Raw genomic sequence first — 17,762 nt, forward strand, 5'->3', positions numbered from 1 at the left:
CTGATGCTTTTGGAGCCCACTCCATGCAATGGTGGCCAAGAAATGCGCAAAGAGAGACAGAAACAGAGACAGAGAGGGACACAGAAAGGGAGAGAGAGAGAGAGAGAGAGAGAGAGAGAGAGAGAGAGAGAGAGAGAGAGAGAGAGAGAGAGAGAGAGAGAGAGAGAGAGAGAGAGAGAGAGAGAGAGAGAGAGAGAGAGAACGTGACTCCAATCCCAATCACTGTATTAAATCAAATCATTTTAATGGAAATAAATGGGCAGAAAAAAAAAAGCTCGTCATATGAAGTATGTTACATCTCACTCTGTCTCTTTGGTGGCCTTTGTTTGGGGACGTGTGTGAGAGAGAGAGAGAGAAAAGGCGCGAGAAGCATTCCAGATAAGACTTGTATACAAATATATTAATTTTCACATATTTGCACTATGGTAGCTGGTCAAAAGTCATCAAATAAAAATGTCAATCAGTATCATAAAATAAGCCTTCGTGGAGCGTCCATCATTGTTTGCCATTAAAAGTGCCCATATTGGCTCAACACGTATAAAAGCAGTTTTAATTGCAGAAAGGCAGCTCTATAATAAAAGTGTGTTTCAAAACTATACCTTAAGGAGACGGAATAGGAAGTTCCCATAAGCATGATCCGCTACTTTGCTTGTTTCCAGCGCGCCCAGCCTCTCGCCCAGCAACCCGGAGCTGTGGTTGTGCTCCTTCCTCTCTTGGTGCTTTTAAAATCCGACTTCTGTTTGTGCTGGGAGATGGAAGCTCATCCCACTGTAGTTAAAAAAAAAAAATCACAACGTGAAAATGTCTTCAATGGAAACATCTATGCGCATCTTTCTATTCGTGCGTCCATCCTCTCTGGTGTGTTGGCGCAGCCTGGAGCGGAGACGCACGCAGACTGCGTGGGTTGCTGGGTTCAGGCTTCGTGGAGGATATGAAAAGGGAGGGGGCAAAAAAAAAAAAAAATTCTTGCCTGACTCGGGAACCCTAACATGTGACGTGTATGTCCCGCTTTGGAAATGTAGTGCCGAGTAAGAGACACGCACGCTTGCACAATAGGAAGGAAAAAAAGAGAAGAAAAAAAAACAGCATGGACGCGCAAGCCATGCGGGGTTTGGTGAATCTCTATGGAGTCGGCAGATAATTGCAATGGGATCAATAATATATTTGGCTGCTGTTTACTCACAAATAAGCCAAAAATGTGTGCCTATAATCAAATTGGCATTATCAAAGAAGACTCCACTGCATTATCCCTACAGCTATTTTTTTAATTTGGGTAATTATGTTAAAGGCAGTGGCCAGGATTGGCCATTTTTCACTTAAAACATTTTATTTGTTTTGTTTTTTTTTAGCAAGAAAATTAAACTACAGGTATCTCAGATTTTTTAATTAATTTGTGTTGGGGGGAAAAAATCAATAAAAAAACACTAATAAAATAAGAACAAAGCCGCCATAGATTCTTGTTGAACTGTTTCCTTTTAAACTAAAACCAAAACACTTCTTCTTCCGATTAAAAGTTGTTGACATACACTCATCTACTCGATCCATCTCATTTGTTTTGATTTGCTTAATTATTTGTGTTTCAGGAGTCAAATAAGTAAACAGTAGCCTTAGGCTCCACTTGTTGATGTCATCTGATTCACAACTTATGATTAAATTTAAAGGATGTGGTAATTGCAATCAAGAAATTGGATACCGGATGTGGTTATTGAAATCAGTCGAGGTATTTTGATGCTCGACATTTGTGCCCTGCTGTCAGAAGCTTGTCTGGCAGCCCCCTCCTCCTAAATCGACACTATATTAAGAAGCTGCCAGACACCACATAGTCACACTTACAGCTGCCCACTATATGAAAAGCTGAACAGTAATCATATATCAGACGTGAGAGAAAGAGAGACAGATAGCGACTACCGTATTTACCGGACTATGAGGTGCACCTAAAAAACCTCAAATGTTCTCTAAAGCCGACAGTGCGCCTTATATATGGACCAAATTCCTAAATTTAAACTGGCCCGAAGCATTGTGTCATGAAATCAATCATAAGTGGCCCACTGAAGACTATGAATCATGAATCAAAAAGACTATGGATCATTATTTTGTGATTATAAAGTAATTTGTTGCGTCTGAAGTTGAAATAAAGATAAAATGGAGAATGATTTGATTTGGATTAAAAATCTGACATGATGCATTAATGGTGCGCCCTAAAGTCCGGTGCGCGTTATATAAGGACAAAGTTTTAAAATGGGCCATTCATTGAAGGTGCGCCTTATAGTCCGGTGCGCCTTATAGTCCGGAAAATACGGTACTTTGGGAGGTCAGGCATGTTTACATCATAAAACTATTTTAGTCCGGAAAATACGGTACAATAACTTGATGTTTTGCAAAAATGCATTGGAATGCAACATCAAGAAAAGAAAATGTTCATATATTGAAGTTTCATGAGCTGGGAAACAAGTTATGGGGAAACACAACTTCGGATTGCAGCTCAAATTCAACCTCGACTGGTAAAATAATCAGAAGCTACTAAAAGTAGACCAAGACCACTAAAACGCATTTTTTGTGGGTTTCCCCCAATCTGATTTTACTCCATGAGTCACTCAGTGATTTAAAATAAAATTCAGGGCCAACTTGTGAGTCACCCTGTGCTGAAGTGGATGTCACGTCTTGTAGAGGAAAAGCAGTCAAATGGGAGGGGGGTCTTCGTGTGGGGGTGCGAGCGCTCATTCTCAGCTGTGTGCACACGTAAGTGAAGCACTGACAGATGAAACCTCCTCATGTGCTCACCCATCTAACACCTGTCCTACTTCTCCCACCTGTTGGCCTCCCGTCTCCCAGGATTAAATAGCCTTCCATCAGCAACACACAATCCTAATTTTCTTGATTGAAGCAAAGAGGACACAAACCAAATAAAACACTTTGCTGACTTTTTTTGATAATATAACTTTTGAATTCCTTGTCCATAATGCCAACCTTCTAAATGAAGAGGAATTGGCCTGAGCAGTCCACAGACAATCAATATTTCTCTGTCAGCCTTCTCGCTTGCACGTGCCGTCCAAACCGCTTGCCCATCCCCCAACATCCTATCATCCAGTATCCTCCCTTCCATTTTGACTCCCACGCTTTCATCATCCAGCCTTGCTTCCTGATTTTCTCATCTCCGTGTCTCATCTGTGACCATCACAGGGAGCCTACTAAGCGGGATGGACTGAAGGCAACGGAGAAAGAAGGTTCAAGAAGACGGACACAAATATTCATTTTGTGCACAATGTGTCCTCTTATATTTTAATGATGTCTGGGCTGCAGCACCATGCAATCAAGCAATGAATGATCTAATAATTATGAAGAGGCTTATGAAGCATAAAAGGGCCGGAACACACAAGAGAAAAAAAAAAATCACATCCAAATGCTTTATGATCCTTCCACACGTCAAAAATGGCCATGACAAACTGAACAGCTCTTCAGAAAAAGCGCTTCAATATTTTCTTTCTACCTTCAGCTCTGATGCATATTTTACTCAACACTCCCTCACATCCTCCTACCTCCCTCTCTCTCCCTCAGGGGGGATCTGAGACTTCCTACTAGGCTATCTGACGTATTTAAGGAGGGGGCGTTCAGAGGGTTTCCCTCCAACGGCAGCAAAGGCATTTACAGTAGATACAGTAAAACGAAAGTGACGTTTGTGTGCGCAGAGCCGTTGAAATATGCATTGGTTGAAGGTATTATTGAGCTCTAAGAAAAATACACAGATAGAAAAACAAGCAGGGCTCTTTAATTCGCTCTTATCTGCCCCCGTTTCCAGCAACATAGCAATGTAATCATTCTAATTAGAGAGATGAGGGTTAATATCTTTGCAATCATAAACACGAAAGGAACAGGAAGTAGTTACATCATCTCACACAATTTACGCACAGTATGGAATAGAATCGTCCACAGGCAATTTGTCATGAGATCAAGATATATCATTTCAAAAGTTTTACCATCAATAATGTGGCATATTTAAAAGCCTATTTTAAAAAAAATACAAAATAAAAATAAATAGTGGTGGTTGCATAAGTGTGCACACCCCCAGAACTAATAATTTGGTTGGAAGTCAAGGCACACCTGCCACCAGGCGGCTTTCATGAAGAGCCACGGGGCAAAGGAGAGGGCAGACTTCTGCAGAAAAATAATTTTCAATACAAACACACATGGGGAGGAAATGGTCAGCCCATTTTGTACCACACCCCCAACCCTTCCCTGGAACCAGACCAGTAGAAGCAGCACACATCGCCAATTATCACAATGCCAGTAAAGTTTAACTGGAGATAACAGAGTAGCTGTCACGAAGGTGCTGAAGGCAGAAAGGCCTCGAGTCCATCCACACCAAGCAAGTGGGAGGACGTCTCCTTCACATCAGAAGCACACAAAGTCACATGACTGCACTCCAAGGCGATCAAACACTGCCAGTGTCTAAGCACCCAAGTCTGATCCTCCTGCGGTGCTTCCATTAAAAAATTAATTAAGCTTTCAAATGAGTCTCTTCAGGTTGAACTGAGCTGATGTAGGTTTCAGTGCATTCAAATTCAAGAGCCAAGTACTAAAAAAGCCTTTTGCTTACATTAAAATATTAATTACGCTTTCAAATTGCTTCTTCCGAGATGAACTTATTTTTGGCTGTGCATTCAAATGTGATGACCTACATTTGAATCTACATTCCCCCTATAAATTAAACAGTTCCCAGGTGTCTTAATAATAACTAGAATAATAATATTTTTTATTCTTTCTTGCAAAGGTCAAGCCATTTTCCGGACGGGCAGCTGCAATAAGCAGGCGGGTCCGGGATTTCATTAAGTTGACACCCAGCAGGGCAAATTTTGCTGAAGCGTTCCTGCCGCCATTCGGCTGTCTCTACTTCCGCCTTGCTCAACTGTGAGCGTTAGTCGCGGCGGGCTGTTTGTTTTTACTACACGAAGCAGAGCCCCAAGAGTGAAACACAAGCAACGTCAATGAAAGAAAGCATTTCATCACGCAAAGGCAACAGCTACCTCTGTGTACATGCAAAATATTTCCTCCCCCACATTGACAAATTAGCTGAAGATTATTATCATTTATTTTGCCAAGCTAATACTGATCTGTACAAACAAGGCAGCTCTGCTTATCTTTTTAGCTATGAGGCTGTTTCATTTTACACTTGACAGAATTAAAGACTCACCAATTTGTAAACTATTTTTAAAAAAGTCTTATTTTTATACTAAGCCCACTTTAATTGAAAAATGTGAGAGCTCAAACAGTACACAATAACTGCACCCAAATGATGTGAGAATAAGATAGTGAAACAGAAGGCAAGAGTTGGGTAGACACTGACATGATAAATCAAAACAATCAGGAGAGGAACACGAAAAAGCTTCTATGCGCTGCTGAGTCATTCAGCCCTTTGAAGCTTCTCCAAGCTTGCCGAAAACGTCTGCACAGTCTTTACATACTCAGCTGTGTAACAACATGCGTCTTCATATGGACTTGTGTGTCTGTGTGTGTGTGTGTGTGTGTGTGTGCCAGGGCAGCTGTGCATTCCAATCAAAGAGCATTAACCCTCTCGCCCCAACGTGTGCCACCAAACCCCACCCGCTCCCGTCTTCGTCACATTATCCCGTAATACCGGCTTGCTTTCCCACCATCTGGACCAGTCACTGCTACCAGTCAGGCTATAGGTGTTGCATGTTTGTCTGGTAAAGGTTTACTGAAAGAGGAATTAGCTAGTTTGGGGCCCATCGCCTCACTCCTATATTTAAAAAAAATAATATATTTTTTTTATATCGCCTTACTTCTATATTTAAAAAAATAATATTTTTTTTTCTATATATTTATTTTATATATATATATATTTTATAATACATTTTTACATTTGTTTATTTCATTGACAAACAGTCGTAAAATATAGATAATTTTTATATATTTATTTTATATATATTTTTTGTTTAAATATTTTTTTAATACATTTTTACATTTGTTTATTTCATTGACAGTCATTTGTCCATATGTGGCCTATGATTGATGGGAGACCACTTGGAGGTTTATTTTGTCTCCTGCCGAAAGTCAGTTGGGATTGGCTTTGGCTGACCTGTGACCCTGGACAGGATAAACTGAAAATAGATGGAGCAATGAATGTGTTGTTTTAAATAACTAAAATATTTGGAAAAAAAAAAATATGCACAAACTCTGCTTGTCGTAAAAAAGGCCCAACTTGATTTTCCTGCTGGGGCAAGTCTAGTTCTGTTGATTTGGTAGACATTCCGGCATCGGATCATTTTAATCGAATTTAGACTACCTAAGAGCAGGTCTAAATTGTAGCGCAGGTGGTAGGAAAGCAATTTTTGGTGTATTTGAGCAAATAGTGGACTTGCATTGCTTTCATCAATATAATAGCATGGCAAAAAATCTTCTGAATTATTATAGAAATCAATTTACTGATCATCTTAGCAATATTTTAATAGTAGCCCTCGACCTCGCGGCACAACTATTGGATCATACTGAAGACTGTGGTCTGAAGTATTTGACTTCTAATGCATATGGGAGTTTGTGTGAGTAACAAGTTTGGTGGTGACATTGCTCACTTGAAAGCTTCAAACTAATGAGTCAGTGAGACATGAACGCATCGGAGCAGTGGTTTGAAAAGTCTCCGGACAGCCACATGGTGAATTACCATTTCATCGGATGTGCTTTCAAACGAGCCCGTTCCTTCGCTGACCTCTAAGTCTGCACATAAAACCAGAGCGCTTCATGTACCGTTCTCGTCTCATGGTTAATCTTCCTATGCCACCTCAAATCCCTTTCAGTCTTATTCAAAGTCATGTTCCATAAATCAATTGATCGACATATCTGTTTTGACCCGTGTAGTATTAAGCAGGTTTGCGGGATTAAAACATATGTTCATCAAGAAAGGATTACTGTCCGGCGTTGTCCTCTAATCTCAATACAGCCTTGACAGAATAACAACATGCTCATACTTTACCAAGTCACATGGATTGGTTTATACACAAACACACAATCTTACACGGTCGGCAGAGCTGGGTCACTTGACCTACACGTCATCCAATGATAATCGCCATCGCATTCATCTGGCCAATCAGAGAGCTGCGTCTAGGAACAGATTGAATCCATTCTCTAATCTGGGTGCACGATTTTAACTCGCAACCTCAAATGTGGATCTGCTAACAATTAGCAACTGGCAATATCAATACAATCCTGTTCCATCAAAACTGGACATTGTTATCGTTGAGAATGAATAATTTATATTGAGCTCTCTATGTAAGTTTTCATTATTAAATTGAAAGCGCTACGGAAAGCTTTACCCGGATTTTCATTCTATTCATTTATCAGGGCTATAAAACAATAAAGTTGCAAATGGCTCCATCGCAACCTGAGGGCACACAAGCACATCAACATTCCGCAATTTCAGCATCTCGCTCAAGGACGCTTTGATGATGGACTCCCATTCTCGACCACCTGGGTCACAGTTGTAAAGTGTGGGCCACATTAGTCGGTACGGGGGAAAAGAATCTCACAAATCTCACAGACAACACTGTTTTTTTAAGTGGTGCCAGCCTGGGGTCTGAAAATTGTCCTTGACTTTGCATGCACTTAAAGGGTTATTTATACTGTCTTCACTTACTCAACTGGCTAAAGGACCAGCCGACAACTTGCATTCCTCAGCGCTCTTTAACCGATGTTTGCGAGCCTGTATGTGTGTGTGTGTCAAGGCAACTAGCGCTTGTCAGTCAATTTATGAGCTTGTGTGGAGTAGCTACACGGTGCAGCTGCTGTCATATCAGAGATCAAACAAGATCCCCAGACGGAAGGAAGGCAAGGAAGGAAGTAGGAGGAAGGTAGGAGGTTGGGAGCACACGAGAGCTTGCTGGTGCACTTAGGAGCACTTAACAAAGATGCTTCACCAATTGTCAGTCGCTTTGAATCATTGAACTTTGGAGGATGTTTTAGCCGCATTAGACCAGGGATAAGATCTTCGGCGGAACAGTTTGTAACCGCAACGCATTGTCAGAAGCCACAAGTGAGAAGACCCAGGACAGCTTTAGAGTGCAAGTAACAAAGAAAGGATTAGAGGGTTTGAAATGAGAGCAACCCGTGCGATCAATAGCCAAAACAAACAAGCAGAAGAATCCAATTAGCTCCATTTTATTTATTTATTTATTTGAAATGAGGTACCTTTGCATGCTAAACTTTTAAGCATTGCTGTTCATACTTTCGTAAAGACAAACTTAGACTTAAAATATTTGAAAAATGTGCCTTCATTTATTTATTAATTATAGAATCAATGGATTAATTTGGTTTTTTTGTGCTCCACCAAGAGGAGGCTGCTTCAGTTTTAGCTAACTAGTAGTATGCATTAAAAATGTAAACACTATATGTAAATGTTAGACTACTCCTTTGCCCTAAATTAAATTTGCTGCAACATCCCATTATTTTCCTGACCATTAATTTACTCTAATCTCTATGCTGCGGGTGATGCAGCCCTTGTAATCCAATTGGTGCGTCATTTGCTAATTCTGCTTAGTAGCATTGATCCAGATGGCGTGAAAAATCACCCAAGGGCAGGGTTCGTTCAAAACACACTGTATTGCTTGGATGAATTTATAGATTCATTTATTTTCTATATTACTCCCAGGTGACTTGGGTCATGCATTGTGATCTGGTTATTAGCCAATCGCAGGACAGATAGAAAACATTCACAGGGGTGTGCAGACTTTTTATATCCTCTATATGGACATTTGTAATAAAGCCAAAGGGAATGAAAAGATAACAAAAGAGCAATGGAGGCAAAGTGTCAAAAAGTGTGTCAAGACAAAAGTGTGACTTCCTGGCAACTTGTGTTAAACTAAGGATGATGAGTCAGAGGATGAGAGGGAAGCTCAAGATTTACAATAACTGTCAGACTGTGTCTTTTCTTGTCAAAATTCCGTTCAGGTTGTTCCATGCAAGGAGCAGAGTGACATCTCACAGTTGAGGCCTTTTACACTGAACTTTGTTTTTAAGTCGAGAACTGAATTTGCATCTTAATAGATGTGATTAAAGATTTAAGGGATAGTGGAGTCATTTTTATTGGATTTAATAAAATGAGCCGTTGATTTCTTTGCTTTCTATTGCTTTCCGTTACTTAAACACACAACAAAACACAAAAGCCTTCACTTATAACTCATATTATCCGAGTTTCAAAGCGACCTGTTATTGAACCCTGCAGCCTCTGGTTACAGTGTAGCCCTTTAAAGACACAATCAATCAGCTGTCAATAATAAATGAACCGTAGTTAATGGTCCATGTTAGTGTAAGAGTATATTCCTGTTTTACTGGATAATTAAATTAAAGGTTTATTGTGTGTGTAAAAACGATCCTCGGTAGAGAGGGATAATAAAATCTAGCGGGAAGCATTTGCTTTACCTTGACACGTCACTCCCTCAGATGACTTAAATCTCACTAATTGAAGTGTGTGACTGTGCATCTGAGTGCGCGGTATAGGATCTGAAAATGGATGCGGGCTGCTGGAACCTCAGCGGGGTGGATGCACGCAACTCAATAATTTCGATCCGTTATTGGTGTGTGTGAATTGCGGGTCGGAGAAAACATTCGGATGATTTTCGGATTTTGTGCAACCAAATAAAATTGAGTTAATTCGACAATAACAAAAATTTCGGTGTATGCATACTCGGGGGGTCAAAGGTTAGCTCTGTGCGTAGGTTATTGATGAAGTAATCAGTCTCCAACTTGGGGGGAGGGGTTGCTTTGTGTTGATAATTACTCTGCACCACTTTGGTCCAGAGAGAGACATTTGAACAAAAAAAATGACCTTGCAGGGAAATTCGTAATTAAAGCCTTCCGAAAAAATGAATTGCTAATCATACTTCGCATTCTAAAATGATGTCAATCGTATTTGTACGTTTACATGACAAGTCAACCAAAATTTAAATCTACACATATAGTTTTTTTGAATTAAAGTCACAGATTTGTCAGCCGGCCAATATATGCTCCATTTTATGACAATATCTTCATATTCGACTGGAACCAGGAAATCTGTTCTTTGTTCTTGCTGCCGACTGTGACGTGTTACGCAACCGGGCCTTTCCTTACATAAGTGTCATTAGTCAGCTACAAAATTCAAACAGTTCAGTGTATCAGAAAGACTGAAGTTGCTCCCAGTGGTCTAGAAATTATTATTTATTCATATTAACTTACATATTGTAAAGGACTGTTATGGGGAAGATAGCAAATGTCAGAATGTAAGCAGGAAAGACGAGTTTAACAGAAGATATGCATATTGATGTATTTATTGGAGACTAGTGGATTAATAAAGAAATGAAATGGCTTTTGTGCAAAGTTTGAAAAGTTAGGAAGTCTCTAGATGTTTTTTTTTTTCTTTTACTTTCAGTCATGACAACTAAAACCGGGCACCAAAAAGCGAAGTGTAAAGAGTCTTTGTAGACATTTAAATCCCAACATTAATTTGGCTCCCAAAAATCAATTAATTCTCGTTGTTCAGTCAGTCAAATGATCTGACTCAGACTAACACAACTCGGTTCTGCATATTGGCTGAATGTTTAATTCATGAGGTTCCAACACAGTCTATGCAATAGGCAGCTCCCTAATGAATATAAATGAAGGCCCCTTTTTACACACAAGCATGTACACACACGTAAACACGTTCAAACATACGCTATACACACACTATTCAATAAGTCAAGGTATGTTCCTAAATGCATCATTGGGGCTCTTTTTTCTGTTCAATCTTGTCATCACAGTTTACATTTGTAGCAGCTTCGGGTTGATATTTCTTCCTTTTGGTTGCAGTCGGCCAGGGGCTTACCGTATTTTCCGCACTATAAGGCGCACTTAAAAACCTCCAATTTTCTCAAAAGCCGCCTTATAATCAGGTGAGCCTTATATATGGACCAATATTGAGCCACTACAGCAGGTGTGTCTAAAGTCCGGCCCGCGGGCCAAATGTATATATCTTATATATGGACAAAGTTTTAAAATGGGCCATTCATTGAAGGTGCGCCTTATAATCCAGTGCGCCTTATAGTGCGGAAAATACGGTCATTAAAATCCTTCACTTCTGAGATTTTCTTTTTTAAAATCACTACTCCAACTTTTGCTTTAAAATCAACTTTATTCATATAGCAAATAAGCTAGTAGCATAACTCAGAGTATGCTAACCGTGGTGGCTTCTTCTCTTCCGCTTGATTCCTTCACCACACTTAATCTCCACCCACCTCGCTATATCCCCAACAGGTTTGAGGTGTGAAGAGCAATTTGAGTGCCAAGAATGAACCCCCGCATGGGTTGTATGAGTAACACTGCAAGATGTGACGCATCAGCTGGGCGCTATAATAGGCTTGTCTGCTTTACCTCACAAAAGATGTACGTTGCCAACAGCGGCACTGCTTGCCAAATACATGATCAACTCTTTTTGCTGCACTGCTTGTGAATGAGTTTGGCTAATAATACCAACTTCCTAGCACATCTTGTCCCAGACCTCTCCTGGCATCTGGAGCATTTTAAACATGACAAACCAGATGGCCACAAACTACATGGATTGAATGTTTTTTGTTTTTTTTTACGCAACCCACCACATGTTTATTGCTGTGCAAACAAAGCTTGAAAGTGTCACTCTTGCACAGCCCATTAGAAAACATCTCATCCATTGATCATGGCGACAGAGCAACATGACAGGAGGATGTCCTATCATATCAGATGGATGGAAAATGAGTTCCGTGGCATCTGTTGGTATATTAATTTTCCACAGAACGATTATTGCTGCAGGGATGAACGCGAGAGTGCTTTACTTTTATTTAACTCGGCCACAGGAGAGACTATTGTAAAGACATTTGTGTGACTTCATAAGGTTAGAAGCTGTTACTGATGTTTCAAGAGCAGAAAATGAGGCTGATATCTTCCTTTCCATACACACCAGATGCAAGTTGTGATGTGTCATTCAAACAAAGCGACACACTCAAGGATGAGCGTGTGATAGCGTTAAGGTGCTTTGCAAGCAACACTGTATTCCGAATGATCACATGGAAAAGAAGTCAAGAGGAAGGAAGGAAGAGAGAGAGAGGGCTGACTTTGTTGCCATGGCGACCAGACTGCGCTGTTTGCCAGCATAACCACGCACTTTGCGAGGAGTGGATGGTTATATTTCTATCCACAGCAGAAAGACAGACAGTCATTGCGAGATGAATCCAAGGAAGAATAAAGCCAAAGTTCAACAATGTCACCGCTCACATGACCCATCAGGACAAAAAGATCAAAAGGTTTTGTTCGGATCGTAAAAATCCAATCCGCTGTTGTTATCCAGGCATCTTTTCAGAGCCTTGTTGTGAGTAAGCTTGCTTTGTGAAATAAATCCACACTGATCCTCTGTGAGTCATAATGAGCATAACTAACTCTATTACTGTCAATGCTAAACATAACCAATGTTTACAATTTATACCATCAGTTGACAATAATTACGGAATGTGAATACAACCAGGGGCAAACTGGCCATTAGTAGCGCCAGGAGTTTTCTTAACAAGAAACAAACATCCATCTTTTTTTTCCTTGTCACGCTGCTCATTAGTGTCATGAGTGTGCTGGCGCCATCTTGGTTTACATTTGGTGAGAGTCGAATTACACCCTGGACAATATCAGTGGATATATTGTGCATAGTTGGGTGACGCAAATGGACCACCGGTGCAACCAATTAATAATTAAAAATAAAAAAATATCAGCACAATGTGTCCCCTTCCATCATTAAAATGCTCACAAGCTTATGCATGTCTGTATTTTTTATTTCTTTTTTTGCATTGAAGAAATTAGATTGTTCTGCACTGTATGTGTCCCATATTTAGAATATATTATCTTAAATTGACATCTCTTATGTTTCCCCTAAGACTAGCTAACAGAGTGTCTAGCTAGGGACCATTTGCAGACAATGTCAATGAAGGAAATGGCAGATAAGGGAGCCATCATTTCCAAACGATCTTTTCTCTAGCTTGTACTCAGTGACAAAGTTCCCGCGGAATGTTGATTTGCTTTTCTGACTATAATGCTTACATCTGCTGACAAAAATAAATGTCACATATTAAATTATTGACATTGAGCATGACGGTAAAGTTTGGTTGAGTTTAGTTTCCAACGTCAACGCCAGACGGAATAGAAATTTGATACATGGAGATGCTAATTGGCAATAATTTTTCCCATTTGTATTCATCAGTCAATCTCATCCACTTCTAAAGGACATCTTTAATGTTCTCCAACCATTTCCACAAATCAACTATTGATAATGGATCCCTTTTCTTTTCCACTTTACAAACCATTTGAGTCAAGTTACAGTAAATGCAAACTTAATCCGAAAAACATCTCGAGCACTTTTCGGTCAGCTGTGCGCTAATGGAACAGTTAATAACATCAAGGTTATGAAAATCAGCCAAATTGTAACAGGAAAGAACTCCTCACAAGGGAAGACTCTCGCTCTCTCTTTCTCATTTCAGACACTCCCTCGCTCATTTTTTTTTTTTTCATCATTCTTTCTCACTATTGATTGGTGGTTCATAAAACCTCTCATATCCCGCCCCACAGGTTGCCCTGCCCAAATGTCTGCATTTATGGAAGAGAGCCTTTACTTTCGCCAAGTGGGACTTTGGGAGCTACTTTACTACGCTGACATCAGTGATTGCCGTGTTCATAAACGGTGACCCTGTTGTCTGGGCGACAGCCATTATATTGTCACGAAAGCACTCAGGCTAATGGTAGTGGAGCCATATTAATGAATGCTGTTCCCCACCCCACCCCATTTGATTTTTTTTTCATATTTTCTTAGAAATACACACAGATATGCATACTGCATTACTAATGGGCTTCCATATGAAATTGCATCTCAGACGCCAGCTTTAAATCGATGATATTTTGTTTGGCTCTTTGCGGCCACAATCGGACAATTATGCAGAGTCACAGTGGCTGTGTTTACCTGACTCATTTCATCTGTTAATTAAAGTTTTATTAGGGAATTTATTCGCCATTTTTTTCATACTGGGCATGCTCAGTCGTCAGACACAAACACAGAAGATTGAAATCATCATTAGTCGAAACATGGTTTCCTCTCAGCGGGTTGAGGCCAAGGACTAAGGACTTCTAAAAGGCAAATTGTGGAAAATAGAGATGCTGTGGTATCTAATGGTCACATTTTGTGTGCACGTATACATTTGTGGTATTGCAGTAGTCTAATGGAAAAGGCATCACCCTATGGAGCTGGGAAGGGAAGGACAATGTTTACAAAAGCAGTTGGGTGAAGAGGAATAATTATCGTCTCAGATTTTACATTTTGAATCAAACGATTATTATATCTTTTACTGATCATCGTGCATCTTAGATGGATGGACAGACACTCGTGCGTAAATTTCAGTCTGGAATAGACCAGCCGTTTGGGAATCTCCGGAAGTTCTCAATGGCCACCATAAAATATAATTTGGTTAAAAAAATAAAAAAAGATCTAACAACATAAGGACCATCACCAATAGTCCAGGTTGACCTTAACGATGCAAATACAAATAAACTCTTCCCCTTCCAATCCATCTCTTCACTCTCCTTGATAGCACTTTACACCAGATGCCTTTTTAAAAAAAATGGCACCTCATTCTTTTTTTTTTGACCCGTTCCCCCTCTCACCATCATCTCACATTTGAAGGACGATTGAGGTTAAAGAGATTTGTGGAAGAATCTCCTCTCTAGCAAGGGAGCATTAAAGTATATCTTCTCAAAGTAGATATGAGATATTGTGGCGGTAAAAAAATATATACTAGACCATATTGTACTTTTATATTTAAAGTAAACATTTCTTGGAAGGGATAGAAGAGCCACATAAAAAAAAAAATTCCCACAGAAATATATCCTTAACCTTTGAGGACCTACCACAAAATAATAATGGTAGTGGTGTAATATCATTAAATATTCATTCAAAACATTTCTGGTAAGATGATGGAAGAAAGCCAACAAAAGTGTTTATGATGTGCAGAAACACCAACTTGTATAAACCCTTGATACAAAAATATTTCAATATAGAGCTCACATTAAAAAAAAAAAACAGTCAAGTCTACATAATTTGCTTGACTGGAGTGTTTTTTTATGATCTCCTCAATATTTTGAGCAGTAGACTAAACTAAAACATTATGTTCTGGGCTGATGGGCCTCTGGGAACCCAGAGTACTCTGAGAGGAACAGAATTAGGAATTTGATGAAAAAACATGTGATGTGGCCATCTCGATCTGGCGCTCTCCTGAACGACTTTTTTTTTTTTTTTTAAATAGGCCAACGCATGGACCACAAATGCACCTGTCGGTCTTACATATTGCTCTCTTTAGCTAGAGCTCCTCTTGAGTTCAGCAAGCTTTACAAACGTGTCAAGCCAGAAGAAAGCCTTGGGAATAGCACGATTACACACTAAGGTTTCCAAATACTCCCAAGTGTGTTTACTCATTGCCTCTTCTTTGCAAGTACTACACAGTTACTGCATTCTCCCATGAGTCATCTGACTATATTTCTTGCAGAAGGTGTCTGTATTTTCTCACCTTCTTGCTTAATGTTCATAAACATTGGACAAACATTTCTTCTGCATGTGGATGCTTTGACCAAAATAAAATCCTATGACGCATTGTCATGCTCTTTAGTTTAAGCACCTTCTCGTGGCGTCCAGGCATGAAATCAATATGTGCTCTGTGACATAAAAAAAAAAATTACCATGATGAATGCATAATGAACATGTTTCATTGGTGCACGGATTTTTGAAGGGCACGACTGAGGCCTTTACATCCATGTCGAGTACGGCATTATCAAAAATGTTCGATAAATTACCCGATAAAGCTAGAGAGTTTTTTTGAATGGAAAGGCTCTCAAATGTTGCATTTCAGGTACAGCGTCGAGGAATGATATGACATGAGATGCTGAAAAGGAGTGATGTGTCATTTGGAGAGGGAGCGTGGGGTTGTAATTTTGGCAGTAAAGTTTGCAGGGGTGGGGAAAAAACAAAATGACACACATTTGGCAAGCAAACAAGGTGGTAGTGGAAGAGGAGGAGGACATGGTGGAATGAAAAGGAATGGGGACACACAGGGAAGAGAAGAGGAGGCAATATCTCATCAGTGGGGGGATGAGAGGATGACAAGAATGTAACCAAAAAAGAGGCAGGGAAAGGAATAGCTGGTAGGTGCTGGAAAAGAGGGGGATGGGAATGGGAGAGGTCGAAATGAAGCATGGGACAGGGAAGGCCATTGATCGGTCGATGGGGGAAGGATAACAGCCAGCACAAGATGAATTTGGATAGAAAAACAATCCACTGTCATCGATTTGATAAACCTAAATGAAGATACATTCCAATATATATGTTTGGGGACTATAATAAATAAATAAATAAATATTTCAAAATAGAGGCACAAATAAGTCTTATTTATTCGTGACTCTATTTTGTAAAATATTTAGAATCTTTGAATCTTAAATTTAGAATCTTTGACTAGTGTCTGCTTAATTACAGTGCGCATGCGAGCTTAGATTTGCTAGCGCTGCTATTTTATTAAATCTGGGCAACATTTTTTGTGACTACTCATACCGATTGTGCATGTTTGATATACTGTAAAAAAATATATATTTATGGTTGTCTGCTGACACTGTTTATGTCTAGGAGCCAGTCAAAAGAAGGAGTCCAGTATTTCTGTATAATTTACAAGGAATCTGAAAAAGATCAGAGGGTGGATTTACGCAATGGATAGAATGCAAATCTTACCACGAAATTTTAAACAGTACAGATACATGTAGGGGAAAAAAATGTGGAATTTCTACATGCCGTCAGATAATTTGTCATTTTAACTTTTAGCCTTGTTTATTGTGACATGACAAGGTAGAACAGTGGTTTGACTAATTTCCATATATGGTCAACGTGGCCTTCTAATCTGGTATAGACTACTCGGAGATGGCGTCATCTTCCTACATGGGGCCATTTGTTTATTTTTAACTTTATTCGTGATGTAACAGAGTTGCACCACTATGCCCATTTTCCACAAAGAGCACTTTGGTAATTCTTTTTCAGAAAATATCTTCAATGCAGTCAAGTGTTACGGTTACAAATCTGCTCGTGCTCGAGTGAGTTTTCTCCACCCAGCCTAGTCTCCCCTTCAGTATTACCCATTAATACTGTATATGTGTGCGTGTGGCCACGTCCATTTCTTTTAAACGATCCTTTGTAAGTTGCTTGGGCAGCAGTAAAAGGTCAGCAACACACGTAGAGAGGGGACACGTAGTGCTGCGTGACAGCAGGATACACTGACATGTCTGACACATCGAAAAACAGAAATGTGTGCAAATAGATATGGAAAATGATGGATTATTCATGTGACAACTTGACTTTCTGCAGTGAGACTCAAATTGCATTAGATTATCTTTATAAAGGAAGTTAATAGCTGAATGAAGTAGAAAGGCTTGAAAAAAATAAAACCAATGTGGTACAATGAAAATAAAAAGATTGAGTATGGAGAATATGGGTGTTTTAGTTCTACAACTGCTATGAATATGAATCTGGGTCATGTTAAAATACTTGGTGGGTGCAGTTTCCCATTCTTCCCATTGCAGTAAGAACATTTCTCGCTAGCGATGATGCAACATTATTCATGGTGAATTCATTTGGTTAATTATTTTACAGGACTGTACCTTGATGGTGTCAAACTCATTTTCATTGCATGCCACATTGTTGTTGT

At 39.6% G+C, this 17,762-nt stretch overlaps 1 protein-coding gene across 3 annotated transcripts in view; it reads right to left on the reverse strand.

The window, feature by feature from the left end:
* Window positions 1-987, reverse strand: part of cacna1ha (calcium channel, voltage-dependent, T type, alpha 1H subunit a) — a 42,481-nt gene extending 41,494 nt beyond the window's left edge. For all 3 annotated transcript variants that reach the window (XM_037256408.1, XM_037256409.1, XM_037256406.1), the window contains exon 1: window positions 600-987. The gene's annotated coding sequence lies outside the window, so the exon portion shown is untranslated. The remainder of the gene's footprint in view (window positions 1-599) is intronic.
* Between the last annotated feature and the right edge of the window lie 16,775 nt (window positions 988-17,762).

The sequence above is a fragment of the Syngnathus acus genome, chromosome 8 (assembly GCF_901709675.1).
Source record: "Syngnathus acus chromosome 8, fSynAcu1.2, whole genome shotgun sequence".
NCBI lineage: Eukaryota > Metazoa > Chordata > Actinopteri > Syngnathiformes > Syngnathidae > Syngnathus > Syngnathus acus.